Consider the following 22,482-nt stretch of genomic DNA (forward strand, 5'->3'; position numbering starts at 1 on the left):
TATAGTGATTTTAATGGAATTGAGATGCATTTGTGGATGTGAAATGTGATTTTGTGTTTGTTCAGAAGAGGTGTGTTGGGAGATGGGTGAGTGGATGTGAAGAAATGCGGGTGAGATGGCGAGGTGTATGGGGAGGGTTGTAATTAGAAATATGGGGAGATTTTACTGATTATAAAGGTAATGTGTGAATATTTTAAAAAGAAATTATAGAAATGAAAAGTTATGATATATTGGAAAAGAATGGAGGGTGTTGAAACATGTCGCAATAGTTGGGTAGTTGATACTAGTATAATATTAATTTATGTGGATACAAGGAGATGGGTATGGAGAGGATTTTATTAGAATTTTAGTACTGTAGGGAGGAATGTGTATTACTTTTAAGATTCAGTAAAAAGAAGGGGGAAAAAAAATGTGAATAAATTGGTAATTGATGAGGGTTGTGGGTAATGTAGTCGAATTAGAGATACCGAAAAAAATGATATAAGTGGGTTGTTTTTGTGACTTTTTCTGATGAAATTAGTTAAAACGAGAAAAAATTGTGGGATGTGGGTGATGTGGGGTGTTGTGGGTTGTGGGTGAAGTGGGTTGTGGATGTTGTGCCTTTTTCTGATGAAATTAGTTAAAACGAGAAAAAATTGTGGGTTGTGGGGTGTTGTGGGTTGTCGGTGTTGTGGGTGCTGTGGGTTGTGGGTGTTGTGGGTGTTGTGGGTGTTGTGGGTGTTGTGGGTGTTGTGGGTGTTGTGGGTTGTGGGTTGTTGTTGTTGTGACTTTCTGATGAAATTAGTTAAAACGAGAAAAAATTGTGGGTTGTGGGTGTTGTGGGTGTTGTGGGGTGTGTGTGTGCGTGTGTGTTAGGTGTCAGAGTTTTTTGTGAAAATCTTGGTTACAGTGATGACATTAGTTAAAACGAGTAAAATTTGTTGGTAATTGATGAGGGTAGTGTAGTCGAATTAGAGTTACCGAAAAAAAGATGATATAAGTGGGTTGTGATGAAATTAGTTTAAAAACGATATTCAAAGGTGTTTTAAAGGTGTTCAAGGGTGTTTATGTGAGTATTCAAATGATTATGAGAGTGTTTTGGGGATGTTCAAAGTAGTGAAGAGTTTTTATGAGGATAGTGAGGCTCAAGTTAGAGTATGTAGGAAAGAGGGAAATTATTTCCCAGTAAAAGTAGGCCTTAGACAAGGATGTGTGATGTCACCGTGGTTGTTTAATATATTTATAGATGGGGTTGTAAGAGAAGTAAATGCGAGGGTCTTGGCAAGAGGCGTGGAGTTAAAAGAAAATGCCTAGTCTGTAGACTGAGGGATGAGTTGTAATTTAATGAAATGTGTAAGTGCAGATAAATTAGAGATGTCAAATCTTATTTGGGAGTACTCAAATAGTGTTTTGGAAATGTTCAAAGGTGTTCAAAGGTGTTTTGAGTGTGTTCAAATGTTGTTTTTTGAAGGTGATCAAGGGTGTTTTGATTGAATTCAGCGTGTTTTAGTAGTATTCAGTGGTGTAATTGGGAGTACTCAAATTGTGTTTTTTGGAAGTGTTTCAGTGTTGATTGAAAATGTTCAAAGGTGTTTTTGAAGGTGTTCAAGAGTGTTTTGAAGGTGTTCAAAGGTGTTTATGTGAGTGTTCAAATGATTTATGAGAGTGTTTTGGTGATGTTCAAAGTAAAAGTGTTTGAGTTAGTTTTTGTGACTTTTTCTGATGTACTGTGTCCCCTAATTAACTTTGGGTTAGTTTGAGTTAGTTTTTTGTGATAATGTTGTGTTGTATTTTGTAAAGAAATTGTGGGTATTAACGAAAAAAATGCGACTTTCTGATGATGAAAAATTTGGGTTAAGAGTGAAAATGTTTTCCCTATAATGTAGGTACTATGTCCCCTTATTAACTTTAATGAACTAAAAGGCTCAACAAGTTTCAGCCTGTGTGTGTGGGGTCATCGCGTGACGTCACTGACATAGGGTCGACCTGATTCAACCTGTGTGCGCGTGACGTCACTGACCGCCGAGTAAACACCCTTCTTAGGTCATTTGACTTGTTTAGACCTGTAGTAAGCATGCCCCCATAGGAGGAGTTCATTTGAATACTTACCCCATAGGGGGGGATTCCAAAAACTTGATCCGAGGAATTGGAGAATTTCGAAAACCCCATAGGGGGAATCCAAAAACTTGCATTATCGAGAAAATTTGATCCGAGGAAGTAGAGTCCTTTTTATTATCGAGAAATTTTGGGAAATTGGGGTTGGGGGTGGAAGGAGGGACAATCCAGAAAACCTTGATCCAAGGAGATGGAGAATTTCGAAAACCCCATAGGGGGGATCCAAAAAACTTGATCCGAGGAGATCATAAGAATTTCGAAACCCCCATAGGGGGGAATCCAAAAACTTGTATTATCGAGAAATTTTGGGATTGGGGGGGTGGGGGGTGAAAGTGGGAGGGGGAACCTTAAAAATTTGATCCGAGGAGATCATAAGAAATTCGAAAACCCCCATAGGGGGGAATCCAAAAAACTTGGTATTTTAGAGAAATTTTGGGATGGGGGTGAAAGCGAGAGGGGGGAACCTCAAAAATTTGATCAGAAGAGCTCATAAGAAATTCAAAACCCCCATAGGGGGGAATCCAAAACTTGTATTATCGAGAAAAATTTGAGGTGGGGGTTGGGGGTGGAAGGAGGGACAATCCAAAAAACCTTGATCCAAGGAGATGGAGAATTTCGAAAACCCCATAGGGGGGATCCAAAAAAAACTTGATCCGAGGAGATGGAGACTTTGATTTCGAGAAATTTTGGGATGGGGGTGAAAGTCGGAGGGGGAACCTTAAAAACTTGATCCGAGGAGATGGAGAGCACAAGAAAATGAAATTCAAAAAAAATTCGAAAAAAATCGGAAAAAAATTCGAGACGCGGGGGCGATCCGGACGACGCTGCAGAAGGCGCAGCAGAAGGCGCGGGCGGGGGTCACGAAGGGCGTGCGCGGGGGTCGCGAAGGGCGCGGGCGGGCGCGCTGCGCGACGGGGGGTCGCGAAGGGGGGTCGAGGGCGGGGGTATTGGTTGAGGGGTCAAGGGTGAGGTAGTCTCGAGGGCGAGGTCAAGGTCAAGGTCAAACCGGAAGTAACACCTAGGTGTGAAAAGGGAGTCACTCTGTAGAAGGCCTAAACCGGAAGGAGCCCCCCAGAGGAAAAGTTCACTACTCATATATATATACATATATATGCATATATATATATATATATATATGTATATATATGTATATATATATATGTCGTGCCGAATATGTAAAACTGGTCAATTAGCAAGAACTTATTTAAAATTAAGTCCTTTCTGAAATTTTCTCTTATACGTTTAAAAATATATTTTTTTCATTAATGATAATGTAAAAAATTTTAATTTTGCACCAGAAGAATCTTAGAAAACTTACCTAACCTTATTATAACAAGATCAATTTATTTTAGCCTAACCCAACTAAATATATTTTAGATTTGTTTACAGTAATTTAATACTAAACAAACACAGTGAAATATATTTTTTTCATTATGTTCAAAATGATTTTGGCGAAATTATTGCATACACAAATTTTCACTTGTCCTATATGGCAATATGAGGGTTGCTATTTAAACCAAGATCGCAAGTTCTGCCTATTCGGCACGACATATATATATATATGTATATATATATATATATATAGTGGGGCTTCCTTAAAATGATAACTTTCGTTATAGGGGGACAAGTCTGTTGAGTAGACCTGGCAAAGTGTATGGTAGAGTTATTATTGAAAGAATTAAGAGTAAGACGGAGAATAGGATAGCAGATGAACAAGGAGGCTTTAGGAAAGGTAGGGGGGTGTGTGGACCAGGTGTTTACAGTGAAACATATAAGTGAACAGTATTTAGATAAGGCTAAAGAGGTCTTTGTGGCATTTATGGATTTGGAAAAGGCGTATGACAGGGTGGATAGGGGGGCAATGTGGCAGATGTTGCAGGTGTATGGTGTAGTAGGTAGGTTACTGAAAGCAGTGAAGAGTTTTTATGAGGATAGTGAGGCTCAAGTTAGAGTATGTAGGAAAGAGGGAAATTATTTCCCAGTAAAAGTAGGCCTTAGACAAGGATGTGTGATGTCACCGTGGTTGTTTAATATATTTATAGATGGGGTTGTAAGAGAAGTAAATGCGAGGGTCTTGGCAAGAGGCGTGAAGTTAAAAGATAAAGAATCACACATAAAGTGGGAGTTGTCACAGTTGCTCTTTGCTGATGACACTGTTCTCTTGGGAGATTCTGAAGAGAAGTTGCAGAGATTGGTGGATGAATTTGGTAGGGTGTGCAAAAGAAGAAAATTGAAAGTGAATACAGGAAAGAGTAAGGTTATGAGGATAACAAAAAGATTAGGTGATGAAAGATTGGATATCAGATTGGAGGGAGAGAGTATGGAGGAGGTGAATGTATTCAGATATTTGGGAGTGGACGTGTCAGCGGATGGGTCTATGAAAGATGAGGTGAATCATAGAATTGATGAGGGGAAAAGGGTGAGTGGTGCACTTAGGAGTCTCTGGAGACAAAGAACTTTGTCCTTGGAGGCAAAGAGGGGAATGTATGAGAGTATAGTTTTACCAACGCTCTTATATGGGTGTGAAGCATGGGTGATGAATGTTGCAGCGAGGAGAAGGCTGGAGGCAGTGGAGATGTCAAGTCTGAGAGCAATGTGTGGTGTGAATATAATGCAGAGAATTCGTAGTTTGGAAGTTAGGAGGAGGTGCGGGATTACCAAAACTGTTGTCCAGAGGGCTGAGGAAGGGTTGTTGAGGTGGTTCGGACATGTGGAGAGAATGAAGCGAAACAGAATAACTTCAAGAGTGTATCAGTCTGTAGTGGAAGGAAGGCGGGGTAGGGGTCGGCCTAGGAAATGTTGGAGGGAGGGGGTAAAGGAGGTTTTGTGTGCGAGGGGCTTGGACTTCCAGCAGGCATGCGTGAGCGTGTTTGATAGGAGTGAATGGAGACAAATGGTTTTTAATACTTGACGTGCTGTTGGAGTGTGAGCAAAGCAACATTTATGAAGGGGTTCAGGGAAACCGGCAGGCCGGACTTGAGTCCTGGAGATGGGAAGTACAGTACCTGCACTCGGAAGGAGGGGTGTTAATGTTGCAGTTTAAAAACTGTAGTGTAAAGCACCCTTCTGGCAAGACAGTGATGGAGTGAATGATGGTGAAAGTTTTTCTTTTTCGGGCCACCCTGCCTTGGTGGGAATCGGCCAGTGTGATAATAAAAAAAAAAAAAAAAAAATTATATATATATATATATATATATATATATATATATATATATATATATATATATATATATTATATTTATATATGTGTATATATATATATATATATATATATATATATATATATATATATATATTCTTTTTCTTTCAACACACTGGCTGTATCCCACTGAGGCGGGGTTACCTGGAGGTTATTCCGGGGATCAACGCCCCCGCGGCCCGGTCCATGACCAGGCCTCCCAATGCATCAGGGCCTGATCAACTAGGCTGTTACTGCTGGCCGCAAGTAGCCCAACGTACGAGCCACAGCCCGGCTGATCCGGCACTGACTTTAGGTATCTGTCCAGCTCTCTCTTGAAGGCCACCAGGGATTTATTGGCAATTCCCCTAATGCTTGATGGGGGGCTGTTGAACAGTTTTGGGCCCCGGACACTTAAGGTGTTTTCCCTTAGTGTACCATTGGCGCCCCTAATTTTTATTGGGGGCATTTTGCATCGCCTGCCCAGTCTTTTACTTTCGTAGGGAGTGATTTCTGTGTGCAGATTTGGGACCATTCCTTATGATATATCTCTCCCTCCTGCGTTCCAACGAGTACAAGTCAAGTGCTTCCAAGCATTCCCAGTAGTTAAGGTGCTTGACAGAACTTATACGTGCAGTAAAGGATCTCTGTACACTCTCTAGATCTGCGATTTCACCTGCTTTGAATGGAGATGTTAATGTACAGCAGTATTCCAGCCTAGAGAGAACAAGTGATTTGAAAAGGATCATCATTGGCTTGGCATCTCTCGTTTTGAAAGTTCTCATTATCCATCCTATCATTTTCTCTGCACGTGCGATCGTGGCACTGTTGTGATCCTTGAAAGTGAGATCCTCAGACATTACTACTCCCAGGTCCCTTACATTATTTTTTCGCTCTATTGTATGGCCGGAGTCAGTAGTATACTCTGTTCTAGTTATTATCTCCTCCAGTTTTCCATAACGGAGTAGTTGGAATTTGTCCTCATTGAACATCATATTGTTTACCGTTGCCCACTGGAAAACTTTGTTTATATCTTCTTGGAGGTTAACCGCGTTCTCAGCAGATGACAGCCTCATTCAGATCCTAGTATCATCCGCAAAGGATGATACGGTGCTGTGATGTATATCTCTGTCTCTGTCTGATATGAGGATAAGAAATAAGATGGGGGCGAGTACTGTGCCTTGTGGAACAGAGCTCTTCACTATGGCAGCCTCCGATTTAGCTCTGTTGACCACTACTCTTTGTGTCCGATTTGTTAGGAAGTTGAAGATCCATCTCCCCACTTTCCCAGTTATTCCTATAGCACGTATTTTATGGGCTATTACGCCATGATCGCATTTGTCAAATGCTTTTGCAAAGTCTGTGTATATTACATCTGCGTACTGATTTTCTTCCAGTGCATCCAAGGCCATGTCATAGTGATCCAGTAGGTGTGAGAGGCAGGAGCGACCTGCCCTGAACCAATGTTACCCCGGATTGTGCAGATTTTGTGAATCCAGCTGATTTGCAATCCTGCTTCTTAGCACTCTTTCAAAGATTTTTATGATGTGGGACGTTAGAGCTATTGGTCTATAGTTCTTAGCTAATGCTTTGCTGCCACCTTTATGGAGTGGGGCTATATCCGTTGTTTTAAGTGACTGGAATTTCACCTATGTCCAAGCTCCTCCTCCATAGTGTACTTAGGGCACGCAAGAGGGGTTTCTTGCAGTTCTTAATGAAAACAGAGTTCCACGAGTCTGGGCCCAGGGCTGAGTGCATAGGCATGTTGTCAATGGCTTTTTCAAAATCTATCGGAGTTAGGGTAATGTCGGAAATCTGGCATACATTTATGGAGTTTTGAGGCTCATTCATGAAGAAATCATTTGGGTCGTCGATCCTCAGACCGATTAGTGGTTCACTAAACACTGAGTCGTACTGGGATTTCAATATTTCACTCATTTCCTTGTTGTCATCTGTGTAAGTCCCATCCTGTCTGAGTAAAGGCCCGATACTAGATGTGGTATTTGCCTTGTTTTTGGCATATGAAAAGAAATATTTTGAATTTCTTTTAATTTCACTAATAGCTTTAAGCTCCTCCTGCCCCTCCTGGTTCCTGTAAGAGTCATTTAACTTAAGTTTGATAGTTTCCACTTCCCTGGTCAGCGCCTCCTTTCGTGTATCAGATAAGCACTCCTGAGGAGCTCAGTGACTCTTCGTCGTCTTCTGTAGAGGGAGCATCTTTCTCTCTCCAGTTTACTCCTGCTCTTCTTCTTTCTTAGGGGAATATGCCTAGAACATGCTTCGGCTGCCAGGAAGTTGATCCTTTCAAGGAACTGGTTTGGATCCATGTCATTTAAGACATCTTCCCAACATGTTTCGTTTAGGACATGGTTTACCTGGTCCCAGTTGATGTTCTTGTTGTTGAAGTTGCATTTTGTGAAGACACCTTCACAGGTACATGCATTCTGCTGATCAGGACCCCTATGCATGTACGTCTGGACTTCGATTAGGTTGTGATCGGAATTAGTTGTTTTTGATATTCATATGTCTCTTATCAGGTCCTCATTATTTGTGAAGATAAGGTCAAATGTGTTTTCTAGTCTTGTTGGCTCCACTATCTGCTGGCTTAAGGTGTGTTTTTCGCAGAGACTTAGTAGCTCATGTGTGTGTGACCTTTCATCTGCGCTACCTCTGGGGATTGTTTCAGCTATAACATTATTTGTTACATTCTTCCATTTTGTATGCCTTAGGTTGAAATCACCAAGCAGTGAGATGTTTGGCGATGGAGGTGGAAGGTTTTCCAAACAGTAATCAATTTTCAGTAGCTGTTCCTTGAACTGTTGTGAGGTTGCATCTGGTGGCTTGTATACAACGACAATGACTAGGTTTTGGTTCTCGATCTTTATTGATAGAACTTCAACTACCTCATCTGTGGTGTTCAGCAACTCCGTGCAGATAAGGGACTCTTTGACATACAGGCCAAATCCCCCTTGTTGCCTGTTTTTTCTGTCGCATCTAAAAAGGTTGTAACCACTTATTCATATTTCACTGTCCAAGTGATCTTTTGTGCGAGTCTCTGTGAAGGCTGCAAACATTGCATTAGACTCCTCTAGAAGTCCACTGATAAAAGGTATATTAGCAAATATGAACGAGGTTGTATTCTGTGTTTGTTGGGGGGATTTTGTTATTGGCATCAGTAGTTGTAATTCTGGAGGGCCATGGATGGCCACTGGCTGCGCCTTCAATCCAACAAGGCTCCAAAGTGGTGGACTATTTTTATTTCCTTCCATTTTCTTTTTCCGTTTCCTGCCACTAAAAAATCACCTGGAGTTGGGTTGTCGTAGCTACTATTGTTTGTCTTGTGGGGTCTGTGCCTCCTGGTCCCTTTTAGATGGTATGCAGGGCAGTCGATGTTGTAACACTGCTTCTGGAGGACCGAGGAGTGGCACATTTTTGGGTGAAAGAATGTACAGGAAGAAGAACGACACACTCCTTTAGACAGGAGGTCGCTACATGTTTTGGGATGCTCAAAGTTGCATGTCCCATTTTTTTCCCTGTTATTCCATGCTTACAGATGCCCCAAGCATAATATTTGCACAAATTCACCTTTGGTTGAGAATTGTTGGGAGGTGTGTTGTCAATTTCTGCAGGTTCTGGGACTGCACTATAATCCTCAGTATCCAAGCCAGGGCCACCCCGTCCTGGATTCCATCTGCTTTCCCCAGTAGAGGAAGAAGGAGGAGACTCCTCTTCAACATCTGTACTCTGGGCCACGGTCTTGTGCAATGATGGTTGTATATTTACTGTTTTTGTGGTGGTTTTGGTAGTGTCCCTAGGAGAGTCTGGGCTGGCAGTAAGGCTGGGGGCTGGGTCTGGGTCAGCACTGGGGCTGGGAGCTGAGCCTGGGCCAGCAGCTGGGCCTGGGCCTGGGCCAGCACCAGCACTGTGGGTATTAGTGCTATGACTGGGGGAGCCTGGGCCAGCACCAGCACTGTGGGTATTAGTGCTATGACTGGGGGATGGGTCTGGCTTAGCACCATGTGGGTGACTAGATAGTTTCGAGTCATCTGTTGTGGTATGGACATTCTGCATTTTTTGATACACTATCTCTTTCTCCCATGTTTTATATATTTTTGGTAGACTATCCAAGAGGTCATCCTTGTTTTCTTGATTATTTTTATCATTTATTACTCTCCTTAGTACCTTTCTGATACCTCCCCAAAGTTCTACATCTTTATTGCACAACCAGAAGCACCTTGCTAGTTCGAGGTCATTTTTGAGGCTGTATTTAGTCTAGTACAAGAGATATGGTGTTTGGAAGAGCATAGATTGCATGTGATTCTGGATTTCCTTCCAAGGATTTTTTTACATGTCCCACATATATGCTGTGCTGACATCCTGTCTGTATCCTGCTACACTCCGTATGCCACGGAAGAAAACTTATTTCCACTTTACCTTTCTCTTGCTGGTGCCAGTAATATGCAAGATGTATTTATACGAACCAAGTTTGCAGTATGTGGGTGGTGGTGTAGGGTGGGTGGTGGGTGTAGGGTGGGTGTGAGAAAGGCAGGACTTACCCACACTGCCACACTTCACTATTATTTTTATTACTATTATTTTTATTACTATCATTATTATTATTATTATTATTTAAATTCCTTTTATGTAGTGCTGTACACTGTTTATCTCAAGGATATACACTGTATTCTTTCAAAATACACTTTTCACTGCGCTATAGTGGGATCATTGTTTTATTATTTACACAGCAGCTAGGCCTACGCTAACTTTCCCCTACACTTCTAAGGAAAAGATTATTTCCTGTTTAGTAGAGGTAACGGTTGTATGCTCAATTTATGTATGCTGTGATTCCCTGCACCTCGGTGCTACCACCACTTGTTTCATCTCTTATGACTATAGTAGTTACTTATCCGTTATTAACACTTCACTGGACCTCTGGCAATAGTTCGCTAGTGCCAGTCGCTTGTAAGATATTCCCCTATCTACACTATGTATTGTACGCTATACTGGGGGATAATTAAGATTACTCTTATCTACAATTTAGTTCACTATGTCACTGCACATATATATCCTTGTCACTCACTATATTACTTATAGATAGATCAATATTTGTTTATTTCCACTTGTGTCGACATCCGGCAATAATTCACTAGTGCTGGTCAGGTGTATTTCCCACGGTAACCGTTTCTCCACCGGCACTCTCCATGTGACCCTATAATCCATATTTTCCTATTTAGCGTTCACTGATATTCCTTTTTTGTTTGTTCAAAGGAGTATATGCACTTTATGGTTGCACACGCTTATTTCACGCATTCTGTTCCCTCTGCTACTATCAAGACACGCAGTTTTTGACGGAGCACAAACGCGTGCGACTGTCTCCTCTGTCCCCTGGCCCAAAAGAAAAAACGAAAGTTTCTCCTTTTACATTTAGCAATATATACAGAAGAAGGGGTTATTAGCCCCTTGCTCCCGGCATTTTAGTCGCCTCTTACAACATTCATGGCTTAAGGAAGAAGAATTCTGTTCCACTTCCCCATGGAGGTAAGAGGAAATAAACAAGAACAAGAACTAGAAAGAAAATAAAAGAAAACCCAAAGGGGTGTGTATATATATATGCTTGTACATGTACGTGTAGTGTGAGCTAAGTGTAAGTAGAAGTAGCAAGACGTACCTGAAATCTTGCATGTGTATGAGACAGAAAAAAAAAGACACTAGCAATCCTACCATCGTGTAAAACAATTACAGGCTTCAGTTTTACACTCACCTGGCAGGACGGTAGTACCTCCCTGGGCGGTTGCTGTCTACCAACCTACTACCTAGTATATATATATATATATATATATATATATATATATATATATATATATATATATATATATATATATGCAAGGAATTCGCAAGAGCAGGCGAAATATACACAAACACTGATCTCTGGCTGAAGGAGACTCGAACCTACGAGCCTTGGCACAAGGTACGAAGTGCTATACCAATCTACCCATACTGGACAATACCTTGGCATGCAAGGCATGCCGTATGTAATTAGAATAGTTGCATACCAAGGTATTGTCCAGTGTGGGTAGATTGGTATAGCACTGCGTACTTTGTGCCAAGGTTCGTAGGTTCGAGTCTCCTTCAGCCAGTGATCAGTGTATGTATATATATATATATATATATATATATATATATATATATATATATATATATATATTAAGTAAAAGAAGTTTTTAATAGAACGATAAAATTCTAAGAATTCTATAACAATTTCTCTCTTTTGCTAACACTATAATTATTACCTCGTTAAAAATATGTAATATAATCACTACTAAAAACTTAACTGGAGAGATGTATGACGGTAGGAGAGAGGAGCGTAGTCCAGTTGCTGACACACGACTGACTGTGAGGGCTGTGCTCAACAATCACCTCTAATATATCCTTAAGATGCGCAGTAGTGGCACGCACATATAAAAAAAATAACATTAAGTCAAGGAAACTCATCCATATCATGAAAACGCTACAATATATGCAGTGCAATAAGTATTTTAATTTAGTTAAACAGTTTTTAAGGAAATGTGGTAGGTGTAATATTTGTCAGGAAACAGGACAAGTGTTTCCTGACGATGGTCTTAGTCATATGATGACCCACAGTTGGAGCTATTCGTCATCTGACCGAGGCTTTCTGCTGGCTTACCAGTCAACCTCTTTTAATTTCGCTGTTTTGATTATAACCATTATCAATACATTGTAGAATAGAGAAAATGTGATTGAGGCAGAGGTTATATAAGGAGAAAACTGGTTGTCCATCAGGGTTGCCAAATATATCTTTAATAGTCTCCTACTGGTAACCTAATCTTCCCCCTCAAGATATATACTCTGAAGGGTGTATTTCTCTCACCGTATCTTTACTGACTATACTTTCATCCTTGTTTCAGGGAATGAAAATTTCTCTCGGGTGGAGAAAACTTTTTTTTTTTATTTTATTTAAAACATTACACTACATTAAATAAATAAAATAACACAGATCCTAATCTTCCACAGAATTATAAACTTACATTGCCTAAGTACACACCGCACGTACAACTTCGTGCAGGCACATGTTACCCCCCCCCTTTCTTTATATCCCTCAACACCTATTCTAATTACATGGTTACATAAGAACATAAGAATGGAGGAACACTGCAGAAGGCCTACTGGCCCACGCGAGGCAGGTTCTTATCAAAACAACCTCTTACACAGGATGATACTTTACTTCAATCAAACAAGATTACAATATACATTAATATTTCAGAGTAAGTGTACTTACCACCTGACTGACTTCTTCACCTTCACTGAAAGCTTGTACAATCTACGCCCACCAGTAATGGTGGTTGTTCATAGTACATTATTGCCATTACACTACGCAGTTCATTAAACACACATACTACTTTCTCAGACTAAAACTACCTATTCCAAACTCAACCCCTGCACAACCTTGTGGGGAGCCTCCCCCATCCCGGTTGTGTTTTCGCCCCTTCACCTAATCCCAACCCAATTAAAGTACAGAATACAATGACATAATATTGAGCACTATCATGAACACAAATTATTATTATTATAATCAAAAAGAAGCGCTAAGCCACAAGGGCTATACAGCATCATGAACACAAAGATTCTACACATGTAATACAATAGTCACATTATTAAAAATTCACAGTTAAAGCATTTCTCAGGCCATATGCCTGATTCTATCCCAACACCCAATCAATACAATTATCAAGGCATTCCTCTCTCGACCTCCGGGGAGAGAGGACGCTCGCCTAGTTGCTACGCCTGCCCTCTGGTGGTGACCTTTTGCATCTGGAAGCCAAGATAGCGGTTCGAGTGGGACAGAGGATCAACAATATTTGCATTGAGCTGGTCCGTGGCACGCTCAGTAGCGCTACAATGAACACTTTGCTACCTGTCATCATCAGAGACATCTATGGTTTCCCCAACGACGAAGTATATGGTGTAGCTTTAAACGGGATGTCCAGAGTATTCGTGAAAATGAATCGTGCCGGCATCTACCACAGGATCGTTGATGAGTACCAAGAGAGGAAGATGACTGTCAACTCGACGGTGGATGTCGTCTTGCACGACGTATCTAAGTACTATACGTGGGTAAAGGTGAGAAAAGTACCTTTCTAGGCGACTGCGTATGACATACAAGAGGGTTTCAACAGTTATGGAAAAGTCCATTCTGCTACTATGGGAATATGGAAGGATGGGCCATATGAGGAACTCCCGGAGGGTTCCTATACCCTCAAAATGACTCTGGCTAGGCCTATACCGTCCTACGTCACGTTGGTGGGTTACAGGATGCAAGTCTTCGTGCACTATGCCGGCCAGAGAAGGACCTGCCGCTTATGTAGCTCTTACGATCATATGGCAGCACAGTGTCCTAGGAGACAGGCTACCAGGGCACATGGGATGTCGGCTGTGGAGAAGCATCCTTGTGAGTTGGTATCGGAGTTGGGAGAGGAGAAAGCAAGGATGATTGGTCGTTGGAGTGATGAGGTTGAGCGAGAGGAAAGGACGGCCTGGACATGTGTCACACTCCTGGTGGGGTCGGGGGAGCCGACGGGAATGTTGGTGGCTCCACCGAGAAGGAACGATGTGCCTCAGGAGGACTTACTGGAGGACATGTTGAAAGGTTTTTTGGATGGGTCGGGGACCTTTGCCTTAAGTGTTGGCGAGGCCAATGTGAGGGAGGAACAGCCTTGTGTGGGACTCGCTTAGAGCAAGTGGTGGAGATGGAGGTCCATCAGGAGAACTTGCCAGACGTGGACATGTGTGTGGGTGGCGGCTCTAGGAAGAGGACGGCTGGCACGGCTGAGGTCGAGGAGGTTCTCACGCCGGAGCAGAGGCCGGGGAAAAAAGTTTGGGCAACAGAGGAGGAGTTGTTGGACCAGAAGGATCCAGTAGAGACAGAGTTATGCAGTGAATGGGGGAGGGGTGGGGAGGGGGTCCAGGGAAAGTCTGGTGAGGCGTCGGGTCGACACACTAGTAAAGGTGTGGTAGGCAAACCACAGCGGCATAGAGGGAAGCCGCCGTTCTTTTGACTTTCAGGTGTGTCACCCTAAATGTGAACAGTCTCAGGTCTGAGATCAAAACTGTGTGGTTGGTATGGTTTTTACATAGATTCAATGTGTGTTTCTTGCAGGAACACAATCATAAGTTCAGCAGTGAGTTGTTGTTGAATGGGTATAAGTTGTACGTTAGTTGTGCTTGGCAGTTGAAAGGGGGTGTGGCGATAGCAATAAAGGAGACCAGCCCCTTGCATGTCACAAGTTGGGAGGAGGTAGGGGGGAGGGTTGTGTGGGTCGATGGCATATGGGGTGATAGAAGGGCATGTTTTATAGGAGTGTATATGCCGGCATCGAGCAATATGCGGGTGAAGGCGGATTTTGTGAGGGAAGAATTATTGTATCATCTGCGGGGATTGCCTGCCATCACAATTATAGGTGGGGATTGGAATTGTGTAATACGGGGCCGGGATGTGGAACCGAGGGGGGGTGGGTTGTGTTTTAAGTGTCCTGAGGGATGTGTTGAAGGTCGTGGGAGTCGTAGATGTTGCAGGGGGGGAGGTTATATGGTGGAGCGCACGTTCGTTCATAGGGAGTATGTGGCAAGACTAGACAGAATTTGTCATGCAGGGGTTGGAGGTAGGGAGGGTGCAGACATTTGACGTGGGTTTCTCGGATCATTTGGCGGTGATAGTAGATCTGTCGTGGGAGGGTGCTATGTATATTTACCCTGGTTACTGGAACTTGAATCTGCGACTGCTTAGGGGGAATGGTGGGGGTACGGGTTTTGAGGAGTGGTGGTATAGCTTTTGGGGTGCAAGGGATCAGGCTATGGATCTTATAGACTGGTGGGAGTTGCAAGTGAAACCGGGGATTGTGGATTTTTATAGGGTCAAGGGACATGAGGAAGCAAGATGGAGATATGGATTGCAGAATTATTTGGAGGGACAGTTGCAGGCTTGTTACAGGAGGGGGCGGGGGGGGAGGATATTGCACTTCTTTGAGGTAGGATTGCAGACATTCATAATGAACGTTTTGATGCGGTACATTTTCGATCGGGGTTGGAAGATGTATTGTGGGGAGATAAACCGACTGGGTATGTCTTGCGTAAGTTTAGGGAACATAGGAAAGTGACCACATTATTGCAGTTAGTGACTAGCGCGGGGGTGGGGGAGATACCCGGAAGGTGCGGTCCTTGTCTCCACGGAGAGTACGAGCATTTATGCCGATGAATGGTTCAGGGAAAAATGGAGAGAGTGTGTGAGGCAGGGCACCTGGCAGGAGCTTTTTGGTACAGGGGTTCATAATGTTATAGGAGAAAAGGATAGGGTGGGGTTGGAGGCTGATATTAGTGAAGCTGAGGTGGCAGATGCGGTCTTTGGCATGAGCATGGGTAAGGCACCAGGGATTGATGGTTTGCCTATTGATTTTTACAGGGCTCATTGGGGGTGCATGAGGCATTGCTTTGTTGAGGTTTTGAACAATATGCTTGATGGTCAGAGAATGAGCGGGTCACAGTGTACGGGTATAGTAGTATTAGTGCGAAAGAAGGAAGGGGCACAGACGCTGAGTGCTTTCCGGGCAATTTCCTTGATGTGTGCGGATTTTAAGGTGGTCACAAAGATTCTAGGCACCAGCATGAAGGCGGTTCTGGGGTCGCTTTTACACTGCGGTCAGTTCAGAATTCCAGGGAGGAGTATGAGGGAAGGACACAGGCACATCAGGGATTTCTTAGAGGGCTGTGGAGGGGGGGTTCTTGGGTTGGATTGGGAGAATGCGTATGATTGTGTGGACAGGGTGTTTTTGCGTGAAAGCTTGAGTGGTTTGGGCTTTGGTGCCAAGGTGGGTGGGTGGGTGGATGCATTGTATGCGGGAGCGAAGATGCGGGTGCAGGTGAATGGTAGGTTGGGTTGTAAGATTAGTGTGGAGAGGGGTTTGCGGCAGGGATGCCCGCTTTCCCAACTTTTGTTTGCATGTGTACAGAATCCGTTTTATGAGCTTGTAGACTGAGAGTTGTGTGGGGAGGAGGTTGAAGGGAATGGGGGGGTGTTGTGGGTTACGCTGATGATACGACAATCTTACTTAGTGGAAAGGAGGGTTTTTCAAGGGTGGGTGGAGTCATCGAAAGGTTTGGGGCCATAACAGGGATGAGGGTTAACAAAAGCAAGTCGATGTTGTTAGAGGTGGGCACTTGGGTGGGCAGGAGATTGGGTCTGGGGTTTGGATGGAATGTCGTGAAAAGGATCAAGATTTGTGGGATTTGGTATACAGTGGACATGCAGGACAGTAGAAAGGTTAATTCGGATGCAGTTAGGGACAGGGCGGTGGGCAGGCTACGTGGCCTTCATGCGAAAGATGTTACGTTGCACCAAAGGACAGTGGTTGTGAATTCGCTGGTATACAGTAAGGTTTGAGGCGTGATGGCAGTATATCCCTTGAGGAATTGTGATGTAATAGACATCCAGTGGAGGGTTTTAAGGTATCTAAAAGGTTATGGGAGGGCGTGGTTGGGACGCGATGTGGTAATGACTGGGGTGCGTCAAGGGGGATTGGGTTTGTTGGCATTGGGGCCCAGGGTGAGGGCAATTTATGTTAAGATGCAATACCTCAGAGGAGGGGGGGGGTGTCAGGGGTCGGCATGTGGGGGAGGTGATGAGGGACGTTCATTGTTGGTGGAGTGGGAGGGACCTGGAGGTGTGTGAGGATATGTTGAGGTATATGTTACGGGTTTGTGATGCACGTTTTTTGCGAATAGGGAGGCTGGTGGGAGTGGAGTATCGTCGGGAGGCACTGCAAGGGGTGGCTGTCTTCCCCACATATGAATGGAAGATAATATGGGAGGAATTTCGAAAGCTAAGAATTCCCACCAGGGCGAGAGAAGTGGTGTACAGATTCCTCATGGGAACATTGGCATCAAAAGAGGTGTTGAGGCAGATGGGATATGTGAGAGATGCATCTTGTGCGCATTGTGGTGATGTGGAAAATGCCTTCCATGTCGTGTATTTTTTGTCCTTTTTTGGAAAATGTAAGATTGTGGTTGAGGGGTGTTTTTGGGATACTGAGGGGGACGGTGGGGGTCCTCAGGGCTTTACTTTTAGACGTGGGAGGGGTGTCATGTGAGGTAGTGAGGGCGTTAAGGTATATTATGGTTGATTTTTGTATGTTTCTTGGGGTATGAGAGAGGTGAGGGGTAATGTCAGAATCAAGGCGTTAGCAGCGAGTTTTTATAGGTTGGTGGGAAGGAATAGAAGCTTATATGGGTGTCAGTGGGTAACTTCTTTTCCGGAGAGTTATTGGGGTCTGACGGTAGCACGACTGCTACGGTTGGTGCCAGGGAAGGAAGGTAAGGGGTTGGCATCCGGTGGTGAGTGATGAGTGCTTGGAGAATGGATGTAGTAGGGTAATGCGGCGATGGTGGCTTCTCCAGTGGTGAGGCGATGTGAGATAACTTTTGTTTTGGTGTGTATCTTTTGTGAGGTTTTGGAATACGTCAGAAGAGTGTGCATCATGTTCCAGGACGATGCCAGAAGTCCTCGAGGCTAGTATACTGGCGAATGAGATGGAGGCTTGTATTGCTCCATAGTTTTCAGGCGGTTCTAGTTTTCGCCTGCTTTAGTTGTACCTTGCCTGGTAATTGATATATGTCTTAATGTTCATTTATTCATAGAGTGGGAAGTGTGTGCCTCTAGTGTTTCGTCGCCATTCACGTTTGGTTCAAGCATGAATGCGCATATAGTGTGGTGGTTCTGTATTTGGTTTTGGGGTATTGTTGGGGTGGATTATTTAGAAGCTCATATGCTCAGGTAAAGGAACCCATTGTATTGCTCTTATTGGTGACTACAGAGTCAGTCCAGAGTGGATGGTTCTGGGTTTAGGCAGTGGTCATATCGAGTTTGTCATTCAACGTACCATGTTTTGACATGGTGTAATGCTCTGTCTGTATGAGGGCCTTTGCGTGTGTGTGTGTGTGTGTGTGTGTGTGTGTGTGTGTGTGTGTGTGTGTGTGTGTGTGTGTGTGTGTGTGTGTGTGTGTGTGTGTGTGTGTGTGTGTGTGGTGTGTCCAGTTATGGAAATGTGGCTTTCTGTAAGCGAGGTGGAGGTTATCTTCGGTATGTGTATTCCATGCATTTGCAGGTTCTGCGAAGGCGTCCTCTTAGATACTTTTCACAGAGGGGCCAAATGGAAGACACTTTTGAAATAATGTGCATAGAATTTTTTGTGTTATAAAAGAAGCTGGGAATTTGTTCTGTTGCCCCAGATATTAATGTATTGGTTTTTATTCTACAATAATGTTAATAAGCATTACTACTGTAGTGTGGGCGAGGAGCCTGCGTGCGCCAGGCTCACGTACTCTCTGTATTATGTCTACTTTATTAATGTTAGGATGTTCTATGTGATAGGAGACTGCATTATACATTGCCCCAATAAGTGCTCCTCCCTGATGGGAAGTTTACTGTGGTATTAACGCATATATACCTACGGATAACGGGGATATGTTAATTGTTCATACTGTGTACCTTGTGTGTGATGAGAGGAGGCGGGTGCTCTAATTTGAGGGAGGGGGGAAGGGGTTCTTGTATCTAGCCATTGATATAACTTTGTGTATTGGTTAGGTTAGCAGTATTCAACATCTTTCACAATGTTCATAGCTATGTTTTCGGCTTATTTACTGTACCAAGTAAGTGCCTTTTAAATACAAATATCTGTATTGCATAATGTAGGTTTTTGATGTAAATGGCAATTAAGATTGATATAATATTTTCTGTGTCTGGGATGTTTTTTGAGTATCTTGGCATATATCATAGACATTTTTTTATAATTTATCATTTATTGTAGTGTATGCAATGTTTTAAATAAGATGTGTTTTTGGGTTCTCTGGGGTGTGGAGATTATTATTTTGTCTCCTTTAATATCTTGTTATTTGGGGATGTATAGTCTTCTAGTTTATGTACATATAATGCTAATATACAATACAATTTTGAGTGCAATGCATTAGTTTATATATAAAGTTTTGTATATAAAGTTTTCATACACGATATGAATAAGAGTGCCAGGTTGGATTGTAGCTATTTTTTGTTTAAGGTATGTTCAGGTGTAGGTTGTCCTCTGTTTAGTTTATGGATGTTGTTTTTCTTATATATTGCTTCATGTTTTCTTGTTAAGTCAATTATGTATAACATGTATAATGTATACTGTGTTTAAAAAAAAAAAAAAAAAAATTATCACGGCTCTTACCGTAAACAGATTGTAAAGTGCTCTAGTGCCTATGCACTTACTGCTCACACAACTTCATGTGAGCACCTGCCATTCTACCCCTCCCTTTTCTCCCCACCCTATCCTTCATTCGAATACATACATGGTTACACAGGTTCTTTCCGCATTTTTTCAGATACAATTCGAAATAACAAAAAACATATCAGTTAACCTACTCATTCCCCATTATGGGCATGATGAATAAGACCCCTTACACAATCAGATTACTCCAGTCGTGGTCAGATATCAAAGTTAAGACTATTCATACATACAACAACATGAGCTGCATTTAGCTTGCAAACACTTAATTACATCAGTAAATGAACCTACTCACCAAACTCTCACAATCACAACATTACAATATTTCAAGTTTACACTATCTTTTGACAATGTCACAGTTCATGTATTTACACCTGTCAGTAATACCTTCCCCCTCAAAGGAAATAATCAGTATGCATGCCTCTCACACCTGCCACTGCTATTTTTACACACGTATACCTCCACTCATGCCCATTCACCCATCACCTCACACCCCAGGAGGCCAACCCGCTGCATACCTCTGACTCCCTGCCACCTCATGCATCAACAGACTCACACCTGCCTTTTATTCCCCTCATATACAACAAAAATAAATCCGCTGTTGTTAGCCTTCTATAACCCTCCGAAAAAGCCACCCCCTCCCTTTCCCGTAAATGTCTCTAATGCAGCACAACGTTCGATGAAACGTTACCGCTAAACCCTTCGCCTCACTTCCCACATCCCTTTCCTCCTCATTCCCCACAAGATGTATACATAATCCACGATTATACATGCTAAAGACTTGCGGCACTCTCATCCCCCCCCCCAATGTCAAGACTTAGCACCCACAACACCAACACCCCTTGACCCCTCACCCCTGCTACCACCTTACTAATCCATACCCTGATGTATGCCAGTCCTTCACAAAAATAGACCACATGATATGCAGTCTCTTCCCCTCCACATATACTACACCCCTTACTTTTACCTCCCGACAACAAAATGCCATGCAGGACGCGATACATTACCTCACACGCCCTAGGTCGTAGTCTTAATTTGCTGAATCGTCTCCATATTTCATCCCAGGCGTACATAGGATCCCTTCTACCACTGCCAAAACCCTACCAACTATCACTTTACACAAAATTCCCACCCTTACTTTCCCAGGTTCCCTAGCTAACACTAATGCACATAACACTGTTTCACATTCCTTCAACTCTGCTCCCCCATACCATCTTCTCAGTTGATTATGTACCCTGTCTAGCTGCCCCCCTCCCCCTCCATCCTCCTACAAGCATTACTTTCACTTCTTAATGAAAACGCATTTTGCGATCCTTCGCAGGTCCAACAATCCTAACCCTCCCTTACGTACCGGTAATGTCACTACCTCCCATCGCAGCCAGTTGCATCCAGAACCCCTCAAGAATTTAAACACCATTCTGAGAATACTCATGATGGCCGTTTCTGTCAACGGCAACACTGCTGATATGAACCAGACTTTACTATATAATACTACGTTGATCACAATTGCTCTTTGTATAAGGGTTAAATGGTAAGGTCGCAGCATTCATAAGCATTGTTGCACCCATTCCACCATCCTAATCGAATTTGCCTCTCTTGCTGAGCTCAGGTCAGCCCCATAGAGGATACATATGTTCTTACTTCCAGCCTGCCGCTGCATGACATCACATCCCCACTCTACCCTCCTTGACCAAGCGCCCAGCCCCATGATCATCCACTTCTCCAAGTTTACTTTCATCCCCATAGCTTCCCCAAACATGCATACGACCTCCAATGACCCTAACCTCGTCTCCTCACTCACCAGAATAGCTGACTCATCCAGGCCAAATCTGCCCCTCACCTACCTCTCCCCTGATTCCTATACGATCCTCCACCATCCTATAAAAGGGGTTCTGAACACAAGCAAACAATAGTTGCAACATTGGACATCCCTGCCTAAGACCCCTCCCCATGTTGACTGCCTCCCCCATGCACCCGTTTATTTGCACCCACTCTCTCGCTTCCCAATACAATGTTTCTACCCGCTGCAAGATTTCCTCCCTGAAACCCTGTCTGATGAGAATATTCCACAATGCTCCCCTTTCCACCCTGTCATATGCCCCCTGCCAATCCAATGAAAACAACCCCCCTCCATTTTTTCCAAAAAAACCTTAATGATCCCGTGTCCCGTGACCATTGACCTACCCGGCAACCCAAATTGAGACTCAGACACCACTCTCCCCAACAACACATTTAAGCCTGCTCCCCAGAACTTTCGCAAACAATTTATAATCAGCACAGAGCAACAAAATGGCTCGGTAATCCCTAAGGGTAATCTGCTTCTTCCCCTTTGGGACCAACACCACCATCGCCGTTGCCTGCGTGTTTCCCATCTTACCTCCTTCTTTCATCGCATTCATTAACTGAATCAGAAATCCCCTCAGCAGCCCCCAATGTTGCACATAAAATTCACATGGTAAACCATCAATCCCAGGCGTCTTGCCCTTACTCATTTCCATAAGCGCTCTCTATATCTCCTCCTTTTCAATGACCCACCCCAGGCGCCTCTCGATCACTCCTCCCCAGTTTATATACCTACACACTCGCATTAGATCCTCCCTTTCCACCCTATGACTTTTCCAATATCTATCATACCATCTATCCACATACACACTCATCCCCTTTGTGTCCCTTGATACCTGACCTTCTTGAAATCTCCCAGGATTGCAGTCTCTATGCAAAACAAATGGGCTAGCCTCCCTGGTCAACACCCCCCACTACCACTTTCAACCAATCAGATGCCTGATATCCAGTCACCACTAATCCACGACCAAGCTTAAAGTTGTGTTCCTGTACAAATGCTACATCCACGTTATATTTGTTCAAAAACATTCTAAAGCA

The 22,482-nt window shown here is 43.3% G+C and overlaps 1 protein-coding gene across 1 annotated transcript in view; it reads right to left on the minus strand.

Moving 5' to 3' along the window:
- The window catches only part of LOC128689984 (venom carboxylesterase-6), a 190,215-nt gene extending 178,537 nt beyond the window's left edge, over positions 1 to 11,678 (minus strand). Inside the window, exon 1 of the mRNA XM_070088676.1 lies at positions 11,605 to 11,678. The gene's annotated coding sequence lies outside the window, so the exon portion shown is untranslated. The remainder of the gene's footprint in view (positions 1 to 11,604) is intronic.
- Positions 11,679 to 22,482: the final 10,804 nt, after the last annotated feature.

The sequence above is a fragment of the Cherax quadricarinatus genome, chromosome 25 (assembly GCF_038502225.1).
Source record: "Cherax quadricarinatus isolate ZL_2023a chromosome 25, ASM3850222v1, whole genome shotgun sequence".
Classification (NCBI taxonomy): Eukaryota; Metazoa; Arthropoda; class Malacostraca; order Decapoda; family Parastacidae; genus Cherax; species Cherax quadricarinatus.